The following is a 14,673-nucleotide window of genomic DNA, read 5'->3' as shown; positions in this document are numbered from 1 at the left end:
TTCCAGGCCTGGCTTCCACCCTGCGCTCAGATGCTCACTGTGTCCCGAGGTTGCCTCCCCAGAGAGGCCTCCCGGTCCCCTGGGTGAGGCATCTGTCTCCCCCTGTTCTAGCCACACCTTCTCCCACTTTGCATTTCTGCCTAGAATGTGCCTCCCCTTGCAGTGATCGGATGCGACTATTTGTTTACCTGTGAATCGCCTGGCTGCCCCACTAGAATGTAAGCTCTGCAAGGCGGGGCTTCCCTAGCCTGGTGGACACCGCCCGTCCAGCTCACAGAGCAGCCCCTCGGTGTGGGTGCGAGGCAGGGGTGGCACCCTTCGCAGAGGCGCCCTCATGGAGCTCAGCGATGAGGGGCTGCAAGACCAGGACAGACTCGCCCCTGCCAGCAGGCCCAGGGCGCTGTCCACTCTTCCCTGAGGCCACAGGGTGCTCTCATACTGTCAGCCAGGCCTGGAGGAGCCCCAGAAACTGCCTGCCTGTGGGGTGGGGTCCTGATGTAGGAAAGTGACAGGTGATTTGGCTTCTCTTGTCAGGACCCATGGCTAACCTGAGTATAGTTCCTTAAACGCCTTCGTAGCGTGGATTTCGGAAGTAACTCAAGCGGCATTGCTCTCTGCTCCTATTGTGAAATTCTTGAAGCCCTGCAGTTGCTTTTTGCTTTTGGCAAAGGCAGCAGCAGCCCCCAAAGACACCCCCCTCCAAACCCCCCACCTCCGTGTAGATAAGCTGAGGGCTGTGGGGCAATCGGCCTCTGGGCGGGACTTACCAGGAAAGCCTTGCTTCTGTCCTCGGCTTCCTGGTACCTGGGAGTGAAGTGTTCCAGGTGCGGATGGGACCGTGCTGTTTTCCTTCCTCCTTCTGTGGGGCTTGAAGCCTCTCCAGCGATTAAGCAGAATCAAGTGGCATGTTCTTAGGGCACCTGAGTGCCGGATGCTTCTGAAAACATACTGAAGTGAACGCTGGACTCCCTCAGAGATCACAGGGCGGTGGGTGAGAAGCCAGTGTCGCGCCCCCCCCCCCCAGCCCAGGCAGGGTTCAGAGCAGGTTGGACATGCACATGAAGTTAGTTAATTAAGGGGTGACTCGAACTATTGAGCCCCAGAGCCCCAGAATGAAGTTCATGAAATATTAGAGACGTGAGCATGGATGCATGATTCTAGAAAGCGAATGGCATAGCAAGTCCCCATAGGACTCCCCCTCCCTCCCTCTCTCCTCCTTTCCTTCCCTCCTTCCCTCCCTCTCTTCACGCATCTTCCGCATGTCTCCTCCTCCCCCCTGTTTCTCTTTCTCTTCTTCTAAGTAGCCAGGGAGCCACACAGACCCAGGGATAGAGGATGAGCTGCGCTTCAGACTTCAGTCCCATACGGCCGGCAGGCAGCAGGGTCAGTGACAGGCCATCAGCAGAGATGGTTGCCTGCTGGGCTGGACCCAGGGGAGGGCCGTGCACAGGGAGGCTCTGTGTGAGGGGGAACGCGTCTCTTCAGGGCTCACGGGTCTCACTGGGTTGCTGACTCCCTGTGGTGCTCAGGCAGGAAGATCTCAGGAGGAAATCATCTCAGAGCAGCGAGCCCAGGTCCTCGGGCTGTGGAGTCTGGGTCCCTGACAATCTGTCCGTGGCCTCTTTGCTCCCCTGGAAGGAAATAACCACGTGGCCCCAGCCCCATGCCCAGCCTCTGGCCTCCAGGGAGGGGACTGGGGAGGAGGAAGAGATAGATGGTGAGGAGGTCAGGAGAGTGTCCCCCTCTCCAGGACCCACAACCAGTCTTCTCCTCCCAGAGGAGGGGTCAGGCCCGGGTCTCCAGAGCGGACAGTGAGGAGAGAGGGCACAGGACCTACGGCGCCCCCTAACCTGTCCGGGTGCTCTTGGTTTGGCTCAGTGTGGCCTCTGGGCAAGGTGGGTGCCCAAACTTTGTAAACTTTGGTTCGAATTTGTGTGATTCAATAGGTGACTCGGTTTCTAGGTGAACAATTTTTTAGAAAGATCCAAGTTATGGGATTTCATAGAAGAAAGATGGGTGTTTTCCAAAGAAGCTGTGTCAGGTGGAGAGGAAGAGGGAGAGAGGGAGCCACGGGAGGAAGTGGCTCCCTCTAGTGGCCGCAGTGGGAACAGCGTTAAACTGAAGCAGTTACTGCGAAGCGGGTGAGAGGTGCCGAAATGTAGAGGGAGAGTGGCGAAGGCTGGCTTTCTTCTCCTCTTGGGAGCCCCATCTACGCCCCTCCGTGGCTTCCTTGACCACTGGCCCCTGTGCCCTAGCGCCTCTGCTCCACAGTGTCTTTCACAAACACTCCTGTGCATCAGACCCTAAGTGCTTTATCAACAGGAATCCGCTTCATCTGTTCTCCCAACACCCTGGGGAAACTTTCCATCTTGATGCATGGCAAATTTTATGTGTATTTTGCCACAATTAAAAAAAACCATAGCTGCAACATGTGGCCACTTGGGATTCACTATAGGCAAGGCACAATCACACACCATAGGGAGCTTTATTCTGTTTGGGGAGCGAGTCATTCATTCATTCATTGATCCATCCATTCTTTTATCCCATCAATCAATCAATGTTGAGCACCTCCTGGGTACTAGCCACTGTGCTTGTGTGAGAAACAGCAGTCGCCCCTCCCAGCACACTCCCCAACCCAGTCACCTGCTTTAGTTTCTCTTCTTGGCACTTACTGTGAGTCTACTTGTAATATACTTATTTAAGTTTTGGTTGTCTGTGTCCTGGCTTCATGATGGCAAGGAGCTGGACTTTTTTGTTTAACCGTGGTGAGCATGTGCCAGGCATCGCAGGTGCTCAGTAAATACTGAAGAAATCAAACATGTATGGGGGGTCTTCTATATGTCAGGCACTGGAAATGCTAATATATCAATGAAACTGAGTCCCTGGCCCCAGGACTGGCAGGAAGATGCCCAAGCAAGCAGATAGTAGTCCTGTGCCCCAACTGCCAGTACGGTGGCACACTGAGGGTAGAATCACTTGGGTGGGGGCCAGGAAGGCTTCCTGGGGGAGGGAGCCCCTTAAGCTTAGTTCTCAAGAATGGGTTGAGGATGTCCTGGTGAAGAAGATGAAGGGAAATATGCTTCACCTTGAATAGCAGCTGTCCCTCTAGCAAGGTCACCTGCCTCCCCATTCCCCATCCCCCATCCCTCAAGCTTGCTTCAATCATATCAATCATATTGCCTGTCTGGGCCCTGTAGGCATTTGAATAGTTTTAGCCCTGGACTATTTTATTTTTTCATTTCTTCCACCTATAATGTTGCGAGTTGGAAATATATATATATAATGTGGGGGAAATGGAAAAAGTAATAGATATGTTTAAGAGCTCCTATGCACTGTATTCTAAGTATTTTACATATATGATATGACATAATCTTTAAAACAACTGTTTGACATCAGTACTATTTCTATTACCCCCAAGTTACACGTGAGGAACAAAAGCCTAGAGAAGCTAATTTGCCCAGAGTCATAGGGCAGCTCAGTGGTAAATCAGGATTTGAGCCCAACATTCTGACTCCAGAGCTAATGCTCTAAACCACTAAGATCTTCAATGGGAAGATCAGTGAATTTTGGAGAAAGGCTGGTTGGTTCTAGGTTTATGGGAGGATAACGGTCAGTAATCATCATGGACAAGAAGGGGATGAAGATAACTAAGATACGTGGTACCCTAGGTAGAGTAGTGAGGATCCTTGGCTGTTGTGAATTTCCACACCAAGCATCAAACCACCAGAAGGAGAGACCCAATGTAGTCCTAGTGGCACGAAACACTGAGAGATAGAGTACTAAGGCCTTGGAAAGGATTTAAGAATTAAGGGAAGAATGGCATCCAGAGTGCCAGCTCGGGGGTGGGGGAGGGTGGCACAGTAAGGCCAGACATGTGCTAGTTCGTTTCTTCTGCCAAGAAGCTGTGAGAGAAAACTCAGAATTTGGACTGGAGGCCACGTAGGCGAGATATTGCTGTACCTCTGTCAAATCCCGTTTACAAACTATGATGAGCAAGTTGTTTTTGTAAGACTATCCAGAGTGCCACCGGGCAATGGAGCTACCAGGAGGGCTTGACGACTTTTTGAAATTTCCGGTTGACTAACTGTGGATAGCTAAAATATATAACACATTTTAATAAAATATGGAAAAAGTTAAAAAAAAAAAGTAGAAGAGGAAGGGATTTCTAGGTAGAGGGAACAGCATGTGCAAAGGCCCAGAAGCCTGAAAGAGCCCTGACCGCCCTTTAGGAGAACCCAGGTAGTTGGTGCAAGGGAGCGAGGAGGAGGTTTGGGTCCTGAGAGGAGGCCCAGGCAGAGCTTTAAGGACCTTGATTGCCTGCCAGGGGACCCCTGATGGGTCCGGAGAGCTGTTCCTCTCACTGTCTCCTTTCCTGTTTCCTCTGTTCCAAGGGCTGGGGGGGGAGAAAGGGGGGCAGGAAGGTGCCTCAATATATATTAAACCAAATTCCAGCTCAGTTGGGCCTGAAATTTCATCAGCGATGAGCAAAAAGGAAAAAGTGCCCCAGATCTTATCATTCAGAAATAACCACTGTTTATTATGGTTTAGTCTTTCAAAAAATTTTTTTAAACAAGATAAGCCCAGCCAGTATGGCTCAATGGTTGAGTGTCGACCTATGAACCAGGAGGTCACAGTTCAATTCCCAGTCAGGGCACATGCCCGGGTGGCAGAGTCGATCCCCAGTGTGGGGTGTGCAGGAGGCAGCCAATCAATGGTTCTCCCTCATCATTGACGTTTCTATCTCCCTCTCCCTTTCCCTTCCTCTCTGAAATCAATAAACATATATTTTTAAAAATTTTTAAAACAAGACATCTTGTTTTCGTTTTGTTTACAGAGATTTTAGTTGTTATGATTATAAAAGCAAAAGAAAGAATGGTCACTGTGGGAAGAGTAGAAGAGGTGGGTGAGGAAAGGAATGAGAAGAGCGATGGCCCCAGGCTCGCCTGGTGAGCAGCAGGGTTAACAGGTGGGCATCTCCTTTGTGTCTTTGTTGCAATTTCCCTGTCTCTTCTTTGCTATTTCCCTCTCCCCTTTAGTGTCTGACATAAAATAAAACTCCAAAGTTTTTTTCTTCCCTGTTTTGGGCCAAATTAGAAAACACAGACAAGCAAATAAATGAATACAAATAAAAAGAAAGAAAAACAATCCACAGTCACCTGTCTGTTTCCGAGCCCATAGATCTAAGTCTGTCTCCTTCCTTCCCTCTCCCTCTGTTTTTCTTCTTTCTTCTTGTTTGTCTGGAACAGAGCTGGGAGCCATTGGGCGAGTCAGTGGAACAAGTGGGTATCCTGCGTGCTGTTCACACAATGCCCACCTTTACCAGTGATGGTGACAGAGGCTAAGAAAGATGATGGAGGCAAACTGAGTCTTGCCACTCACTGTAGGACTGAGAATAGATTTTGAAAGGACCTTTGTCCCCCCTCTTAAAAAAAAAAAAATCCTGTGAGGCAGGGATGGGTTCCTCAATGAAGAGCGAGCTCAAGTTGTCCTGTGGAACTTTGAGATTTCCCTATGAGTAAAAAGGAGAAGGGGGGCTTCTTGTCATTGTCTTAAACAGGAATACAGACACCTCAGATGATTTTTTAAATTATTGATTTCAGAGAAGGGAGCGGGAGAGAGAGGGAAAAATAACCATGATGAGAATCATAGATCGGCTGTCACCTGCAGACTCCACAGTGGGGATCGAGCCTGCAACCTGGGCCTGTGACCTGAATGGGAATCAAACAGTGACCTCCGGTTCATAGGTCAATGCTCAACCACTGTGCCATGCCGACCAGGCTCTCAGATTCTTTTAACAACCTTCTCCCATCTGCCCAGGGAGGAAATGGATGGGATCATGGGTGGGACACACCCAGTTTGTCTATGGTGGGGCACTGGGGCAATCAAATGAAGAGGATCCAGGGGAGCATGCTGCTACCAGGCAGCCAGTGGTCTGTGTCAGCAGAGCCTGGACCTCGGACCCCCCTGCACCACCTTGTCCCACCCACCAACATTCAATAGGAATCCCCCACCCACTCCCCTCCTGCCATGCTCTGTAGATGCTGTGCTGGGCTCCAGGAGACCCAACAAACTGACATATGGTCTGTCCTCAAGAACTGAAAACATTGCTTATTCCTGTCTTCACTCTGCCTCCTGCCCCTTTTGATTGGGGCCTGCTATTATTATTTAAGTTTAAAATATGAACCACTGTTCCTTCTGGAAGCTTTGCAATATTTTAATCAAAGTTTAAAAATGTTTTGTCCAGTACTATGAAGTACATAGCTTATGAAGCCACACAGGGTGGCTCATGTCCCTCCCATAATTAACTGAAGGAATTTAATCAAGGGGTTGATTATGTAAATGGTAGGAGAGCAACTCAGAGGTAGGCAACTGCAGGCTGCTGCTGCCACGCCCAGCCTGAACCCACAGATGGGAGGCAGTGCAGTTGGGGCCCAGGCCTGGGTAGCGGGAGCACACGCTAGGTTTACGGAAGAGATGTGGCCACTGCTAGATGCTGCCCAAGAGAGAGGAGAGAGGCAAAGTGGAGAAAGGGCTTCCTTCTCCAGTGGCTTCTCTCCCCAGTCTCCTACCAGTGTCTTCCATCAACTAAACCCGAGTTTCTCAGCCTTTTAAAAGAATTATTGTCCCTACCCCAAAAGACTTTACAGACATTTGTTTTCCTAATAGCCCCTCCCCCATATGATTTCAGAACACAGATACACTGTATATCTGTTTATGTAGTTTGTAGTGTGCTTTATACATACAAAAATAAGACTTTTTTCACACAGTCCCCACCAAGAACCAATTTTTGCCTTTTGGGAGGTGAGCTGGCCCCAGCTGGAAATAGATGGAAGACAGGGAGCTAGCTGGAAGCCAGCTGCATGGAGACCTGAGACACTGCCCACAGAGATCAGCTGTGCTGCAGAATCGAGGTGAGCATGGGAGGGAAAGGGGTGGGTTGCATCATGCAGGCCTGGAACTGTCTTTTGTCCGTCCTCTCCCTTTGTGATTATTTGACTAGAAGTCATTTCCCATTAGAAATGTGAGGGCTCAGCTCCCACATTTCTGATGGGAAATGACCTCCAGCTTCCAGTTCCTGGTTGAGCACCCCATGCAGTTCTGATTCCTGTGGAGGCCCCAGGCAAGCTGCCCCATGAAGTCCCACAATGGCACATTGATTATTTCAAACTAAAATCTACAGAGCTCTAGCCAGTTTTGCTCAGTGGATAGAGCATCGGCCTGTGGACTGAAGGGTCCTGGGTTCCGGTCAAGGGCACATCTTGGGTTGCGGGCTTGATCTCCGGTAGGAAGCATGCAGGAGGAAGCCAAGCAAGGATTCTCTGTCGTCATTGATGATTCTCTCTCTCCCTCTCCCTTCCTCTCTGAAATCAATATTGTTATATTTTAAAAAGAAAAAAGAAAACTCCCACACTCTGCAGAACACACAGCAGCTCCTCCTGAAGCACATACTGGGGTGCTGCTTAAGATTTTGCTTGAAGAACATATTCTGTGACCAAAACTTCATGATCTCAATAGTCCCTCCCTACGGAGGACCTCTCTGACACTGCTCTGTCCTCCTAAAAGCAGGAAATAACTGCATCATGGGTGCCCTCCCAGGAGTGGGAGGCCCAGAGACACCTTATCAGTTAGAAAATCTAGAGTCAGAAAAGCTTGCCTAAACAAACCCTGTAATAATGCCTTCACTCACTGACTGCCCAAGCCCCAATCGTGTTTAGATTTCTCACCAGGGAATGCCCACACCTTGCTTAGATTCCTTTCTCATGAGCACTACTTTCTTTGTCCTGTCAGCTTCTCACAAATGTATTTCTTGTTTCTTTGTTTAAACAAATATAAATATGCCTGGTTCAATCATCTCTTGGAGCCTCATTTCATGATCTGAACATCCTATATGATTACTCCTTGTGCAGCTATTAACTTGTTTTTTCCCCTGTTCATGTAGTCTCGTGTCGATTTTATTACTTTATTTTTTAAAAATATTTTTTATTGATTTCATAAAGGAGGGGAGAGATAGAAATGTCAATGATGAGAGAGAATCATTAATCGGCTGCCTCTTGCACAGCCCCTACTGGGGATCAAACCCACAACCTGGGCATTTGCCCTGACCTGGAATTGAACCATGACCTCCTGGTTCATAGGTTGACACTCAACCCCTGAGCCACACTGGCCGGGCTATTTTATTACTTTACTAGTATAACTACTTCAAATATAAGAACTAAAGAAGGGTAGTGAGGGTAATTCTCCTCTGCTCCCTAATATTCCCAATAGGGATGCTTTTACAATTTTCTTTTTAACCCTTTTGTTCTGAAATTTCATGACAATAAGCCTTTTTAAAAAGCAATTATAATTAACATAGAGTGTGTTATGTAAGTATCAGAGTGAGCTCTTCATTAAGACCCAGTTTGGGGCTCTTCAAAGGACGGCCAACAAGTATTCGAGAATCGGTGCCACGGGATCTTTCAGGCTGCCTCTCAGAACCACAGGGGGTCACCCCTAGCCATGTGCTTGAGAAATGCATGGTCCGGACAACATGCACCAGAAGAGGAACAGATGTCATCACGGACAGCTTTGCAGAGCCTGAGGTTGAGGCCTGCTATTGACCTCGCTCAACACTGAGTTCAGTTGGTGCTTGGGCCTGGAAGGGCGGTGTGATGAGGGCTACAGGCTGACAGCGTCACCTGTTACAGACTCAGGGGGACTTGGGAGAAGTTCAGAAATGACCCAGAGCTCCACTTCCTGTTTACAGATGAGGATACTGCTGGATTGAGTAGGATTTCTCCAAGGCCACAGCGCTGGATTGAGAGTCATGGTAAGTCATGATCTCTTGGCCTCTGGTCCCTCCTGTATTCAGGTTTAGCTCCTTTTTTAAATAATGAATATCATTAACATCATCAATATGATAGCAGCAATGATACCACAATAGCTTTTGTTCGCTCAGTTCCTGCCACAGCTTATCCTTGTGGGATATTTTTCATGCACAGACTTGACAAGTATTTTGGCCGAGTATTTTCAGGACAGAGAGCAGAGGCTCTTTTCTATGCATTATGGGTCAATTTTTCAGATGTAGCACTTTTTGAATCTGTAACGGAGAAGTTTGGTCAAAAAATGCCCATTCAACACATATTGTTGCTTCAATGACATTTGGAGGCACTGGGTGGCACTACGTATATATAGAGAAAAAGCCAATTCCTGCCCTCGAGAAAGTCTCAGTGTAGAGAAAATGGAAGACTAAGAGGTAGGTGGTTACCACACAGCAGGTCATGTGCAGGATAGAGCTAATCACAGGGTGGGGTCCTGTGGGAGCACAGCAAGGGGGCGGGGGAGGTGGTCAAGAGGAGATGTCCCTGAACTTTGCCTGTAGGGATGAAATTCACCAGGTGAAGGGGTTGGGAGTGGGCAGGTGGAAAGGTGGTGATGGTGGTGGGAGCCCTGAGGCCATTCCAGGAAGGTGGTGATGGTGGTGGGAGCCCTGAGGCCATTCCAGGAAGGTGGTGATGGTGGTGGGAGCCCTGAGGCCATTCCAGGAAGGTGGTGATGGTGGTGGGAGCCCTGAGGCCATTCCAGGAAGGTGGTGATGGTGGTGGGAGCCCTGAGGCCATTCCAGGAAGGTGGTGATGGTGGTGGGAGCCCTGAGGCCATTCCAGGAAGAGGAACTCCCTTGTGAAAACCCCAGTGACTGCTGCCTTTTTTGTGCCCTCGTCCAGCCACACCCTATACACTGAGGTTTGGGATAAATACTTGTTGGATGGATGAATGATCAAACACAAATTTGATTTGAAGACTGACCTCCAGGCACATCCTCATGCTTGTTGAGTTGTGTTGCATTTGATGTTGTCGGAGGAGCTGCGAGTGAGCCCGGCGGACCCAGGGAGACACTGGGGTTGCCTGACCCAGCTGAATCTGGGGCAGGAAGACTTGGCCAGACTTCTCCAGCCAAACGAATTTTAATGTTAATTGGCATCTGAATGTTGGAGGAAAAATTCTTGCAAAGCCAGTCCCAGGTGTGGTATGAAGCCCGGGGAAGGGTGGGGCAGGTGGGGTACTGCAGAGTTCTTGCCTCTGACTGGTGTCATGCCCAGGAGGGGATGTGAGTGTAGGTCATAAGTGTCCTCTGCCAGCTTGGCCTCCACCTTGATGAGTTCTCTCTCTCTTCCAACTTTTGGAGATTCCTAGCATTCACTGGTTTGTAGGCGGCATCACTCCAATCTCTGTGTTTCTTTGTCCTCACCTTTTATAAAGACATTAGTCATTGGATGTAGGGCTCATTTTCAATCAAGAATGATTTTGCCCTAGCCGGTTTGGCTCAGTGGGTAGAGCATCGTGTGAACTGAAGGGTCACAGGTTTGAATCCAGTCAAGGGCACATGCCTGGGGTGTGGGCTTGATCCCCAGTTTGGCGGGGGAGGGGAGATGCAGGAGGCAGCCAATCAATAATTCTTTCTCATCATTGATGTTTCAATCTCTCTCTTCTTCCTCTCTGAAATCAATAAAAATATATTTTTTTATAAAATAATGATTTCATCTCGAGATCCTTTACTAATTACAGCTTCAAAGACTCTATTTCTAAAAAAAAAAGTCATATTATGAGGCTCTGCATGGATGTGAATTTTGGGGGAACACTATTACTAAACTATGCAAAAGTAATTTTTAAAAGAAAAATATAGCTGTTATGAAATAACATTTCACAAACATTGCAAACAAACAACAACAATAATTCTTTTAAAGTTAGCATTTCTAGGTTAAGCAAGCAGGAAGACAATAGAAATCCATTCTATAAACAAATGGCTCAACACCATTTACCCGTCTCAGAGGAAGAAGAGAGCTGAGAGTGAATGAAATATATTAAAAACCCATTGAGCATAAACAGGCAGTTGAATGGGCTCACATTATATTAACAGAGACCAATGAACTAGTTTTATGCTGAGTTTGTGTTGTGTAAATGGCTGTTTCTGTGCCCACATCTAAGAGTGGCTCAGGAGGCCTTTGCTGTAACAGTGATGAGCTCACAGCTTGGGATTGGGGACATGGCATTTTAAGAAGAAGAATTGAGTAAAAGTGTTTGGATAGTGCTCAGTCTGCTCAGACTTCCATGATGTTTAGACTGGGTGGCTAAACAACAGAAACTTATCCTATATAATAAAAGGCTAATATGCATATCGACTGAATGGTGGAACGACTGGTTGCTATGACATGCACTGATCACCAGGGGGCAGACGCTCAATGCAGGAGCTGCCCCCTGGTGGTCAGTGCACTATCACGGGGGAGCGCTGCTCAGCCAGAAGCCGGGCCCATGGCTGGCACAGCAGCGGTGTGGGCCTAAGCTGGCAGTTGGACATCCTCTGAGGGCTCCCAGACTGTGAGAGGGCACAGGCCCGGCTGAGGGACCCCGTCCCTCCAATGCACATATTTTGTGCACTGGGCCTCTAGATTCTTATAGTTCTGGAGACTGGGAAGTCCAAGATCAAAGTGCCTGCTGATTCAGTTCCTGGTGAGCTCTGTCTTACTTACAGATGGCTGACTTCTCACTGTGTCCTCACATGGCAGAGGGGACGGGAGAAAGAGGGAGAGAGAGAGAGAGAGAGAGAGAGAGAGAGAGAGAGAGAGAGAGAGAGAGAGAGAGAGAGAGAGAAAGAAAGAGGGGGAGAGAGAGAGAGAGAACATGATCTCTCTGATGTTTCTTCTTAAAAGGGACACTAATCCTACTGGATCAGAGCTCCCCCTTATGACCTCACTTGACCTTAATTACTTCTTTACTCCAAATACAGACACGCTAGGGTTAGAACTTCAGCATATAAATTTTAGAGGAACATAATTCAGTCCATAGCAGGTATTTTAAATCAACGTTGGTAAAGAGGCATGATATAAGACTCTGGTATGGATTCTGAATCAGGCAGAATTTAAGATATTTTGGACACAATTATAAGGAACCCTAGTTTAATCATTTAACAAACCATGTCCTGGCTTGGGTCCTGGAGATGAACAACAAGATATTAATTCATGTGAATAGGAGGTACTTCCTCTTAAAATCTTTGAGGTTAAAAAGAAACAAACATCCCTTCAAGAAGAGTACTTGGGGACGTGAGGGCCCAGAGCCAGACCTCCCAGCTCCAGCACTCAGCAGCTGCCTCCCTCCCATCTTTCAGGCTTCAGTTTCCTCAACTGTAAAATGGGATTATAATAGTTCTCCTTGGGTTGCCAGGGAATTAAATGGTATGAGATCTGTGGCTATTATTATTATCAATAACAAAAAAAACCCATGCATAGAGGAAATTTTGCCCAATGCTCAGCAAAGCTGTTGAAAGGATTACGAAGCAGGTGATTTCTGGCAGAGAGAGAGGGACACACACACACACACACACACACACACACACACACACAGAAAGGCAGAGCTGCCCAATTTAGGAACAATAGCCAGCTTGCTTTCTTGGCTGAGCATGGAATGCAATTATTCCCTCACTTCACAAACATTTGAAATTTATGCTCTAGGAATAAAAGAAGTGAGAGGAATTTGTACCCATTTGAAAAGCTAATGGGTAATGTTTCACTGTAACGAAGAAGGAGGACAACCTTGACTGGGAATCTATACTGCGGAGCTTACAGCTTGGCTCACCTCACACTTGCCAGAGCCCCACTTAGGGCCTCGAAGGGAGCACACACTGGCTCCGGGGTAGCATCATACACATATTGGAGTCTTCCACTCTGGGCTCCTTGAGGAGAGCTTTTGTGCATTTTCTCATAAAAAGAACGTGGCGATGTCTCACTTAATGGACGGATTAAGGACTCATTTTAGAGAAAAACAAGGGGGACTAGAGAAACAGCTGAAGCATCTGTTTTTTAACCTGTTTACAGAGCAGGAGAGAATAGCCTATAAGATATATTTCTTCACTAGGAGGAAAAATATGACTGAGTTTTGACTTAGAATGTCCTTGTGTTGGGATAAAATAGTAGCCTTCACACTTAATGTCTCTTGACTTCCCTCCTCTCTCTCCACTTTTATTTATTTTTTAACCTAAATTGTATGAAGGGCATTGAGCAAGAGCTAAGCGGGAGATGACATCAGGGAGGCTGGTTGGGACCAAGCTGTGCAAGGACCTCGAAAGCCAGAGTGGGTTTCTCCTTACCTCTGTACACAATGGAGACACATGGACTCTTCCTGGGCAGGAGGCAGCACGCATCGCAGTGGCAGGAGTCTGGGAATCTCCTTCCATTAGCAAGGTGGCCTCTGGATGGCACCAGACTTCTTTACAGAAGGAGAACGAGGTGCTTCTGGAAAGCTGGGAAGTCCTGTGCGCTGGAGGAGTTCATAAATTACAAGACTGGTTTTAGTCCGCTCACTCACCCGAGTTCCGTTTGGGAAAAACTAACCAGGCCAAGGGATGAAGGCTGAGTTGGAGTGGGAACCCAGAGGACCTGGGGCAACCTCCTGGCAGGCCATCGCCGTGGTCATGGACAGAGACTGCTGAGGAGGACAGGAGGGTGGATGGGAATAATGTTGCAAGAATAGAGGGAGAGTCCATGTGACCTAAGATCACTTGGGATGGGGGGACGGGGGCGGGCAGAAAGACAGCAGAGTCCCTCCAGGTTTCGGGGTGGGTGAGGAGGATTATAAGCTACAATGCCAAGTGCATGGGACAAAGAGGAGCAGTAGGTCTGGAGTCCAAGGGGATGTGTTCATTTGGGGCTGTGTTGAGGTGAAAGTGTCTTGAGATGGCAGGCAAAATGGACAAAGGGAAAAGCTCCGGGAGTAATTAGTGAGGGGGAGGAGAAGGTGGTGATGGCTAGGGTTGAGGGAGAGACTAGAGTCCCTGAAAAAGAGAAGGGCAGACCCCCACCTAGAGCACATGGGCTCGGCAGTCAGACTGCCTGGCCTCGGATTCACTGACCTTGACCATATTGCTTGATCTCTTTGTGCCTCAATTTTCTCCTCTGTCAAAATGGGGATAAAAAAACAATCTTTGGGTTGCCAGGGAGAGCTAATGAAGCCACAGCACAAAACTCTTAACATTGTGCCTGGCACACAGACGTTAAGTGTGAAGGCCATTATTTTATCCCATCACAAGTACACTCAATAAATAGCAGTTCTTAAAATGAGGAGGTGAGTCACAAGGGTTTGTGTATTTGAAGGTTCATCATAGTAGCTTTCCGCCCTTTATTAACGTGGCTTGCTATTACTTCCCATATAGTTTAAACCAAACACCACACACAGGCTCATGTAGGGTCATGGAAGTTAAATTAACCTTCGACTGTACGAGGTCCCTTCATGAAGGACAGTCATTCATTACTTAAGATCCCTGGCACTAATTACAGGTTCCAGTACATGAAAGTGTTGTTCCAATGAAATGTCCTTCTTTTTAAATGTAAAAGATGTGAAAATAAAGCACGCCAATGGGAATGCCAATGCCTCAAACACGCTTTATCAAGATCTATGACTTCATGTGTAAAAACACGCCAACCATTGGTTTAGCCTGCGGTCAGACAAATCACGATAAATGGGTTTGGCCACGGCTCTTCCTTTCGAAGGATGCCTCGGACAGGAGCTCTGGTCTTTCTCAATGATAAATAGATCCATGTGCACAGTAATATATTGGCATTCATAGGACACCAGCGAAGTGACTGAGTGTCTGGCGGCCTGCCATCTTTGCTTATTGCTTTAATAATTGAATGAACTCAAAGGGCT

The 14,673-nt window shown here is 47.8% G+C and overlaps 1 long non-coding RNA gene across 1 annotated transcript in view; it reads left to right on the top strand.

Annotated features, from left to right (window-relative positions):
• Nucleotides 1-8,810, top strand: part of LOC107184278 — a 12,566-nt gene extending 3,756 nt beyond the window's left edge. The window contains exons 2-4 of the long non-coding RNA XR_001515099.1: nt 4,835-4,966; nt 6,779-6,911; nt 8,744-8,810. This is a non-coding gene — a long non-coding RNA (uncharacterized LOC107184278). The remainder of the gene's footprint in view (nt 1-4,834; nt 4,967-6,778; nt 6,912-8,743) is intronic.
• The last annotated feature ends 5,863 nt before the right edge of the window (nt 8,811-14,673 follow it).

This window comes from Myotis davidii, unplaced genomic scaffold (genome assembly GCF_000327345.1).
Source record: "Myotis davidii unplaced genomic scaffold, ASM32734v1 scaffold743, whole genome shotgun sequence".
NCBI classification, from domain to species: domain Eukaryota; kingdom Metazoa; phylum Chordata; class Mammalia; order Chiroptera; family Vespertilionidae; genus Myotis; species Myotis davidii.
The sequence above is the reverse complement of the archived record's forward strand: the minus strand, read 5'-3'. Positions and strand labels throughout refer to the sequence as shown.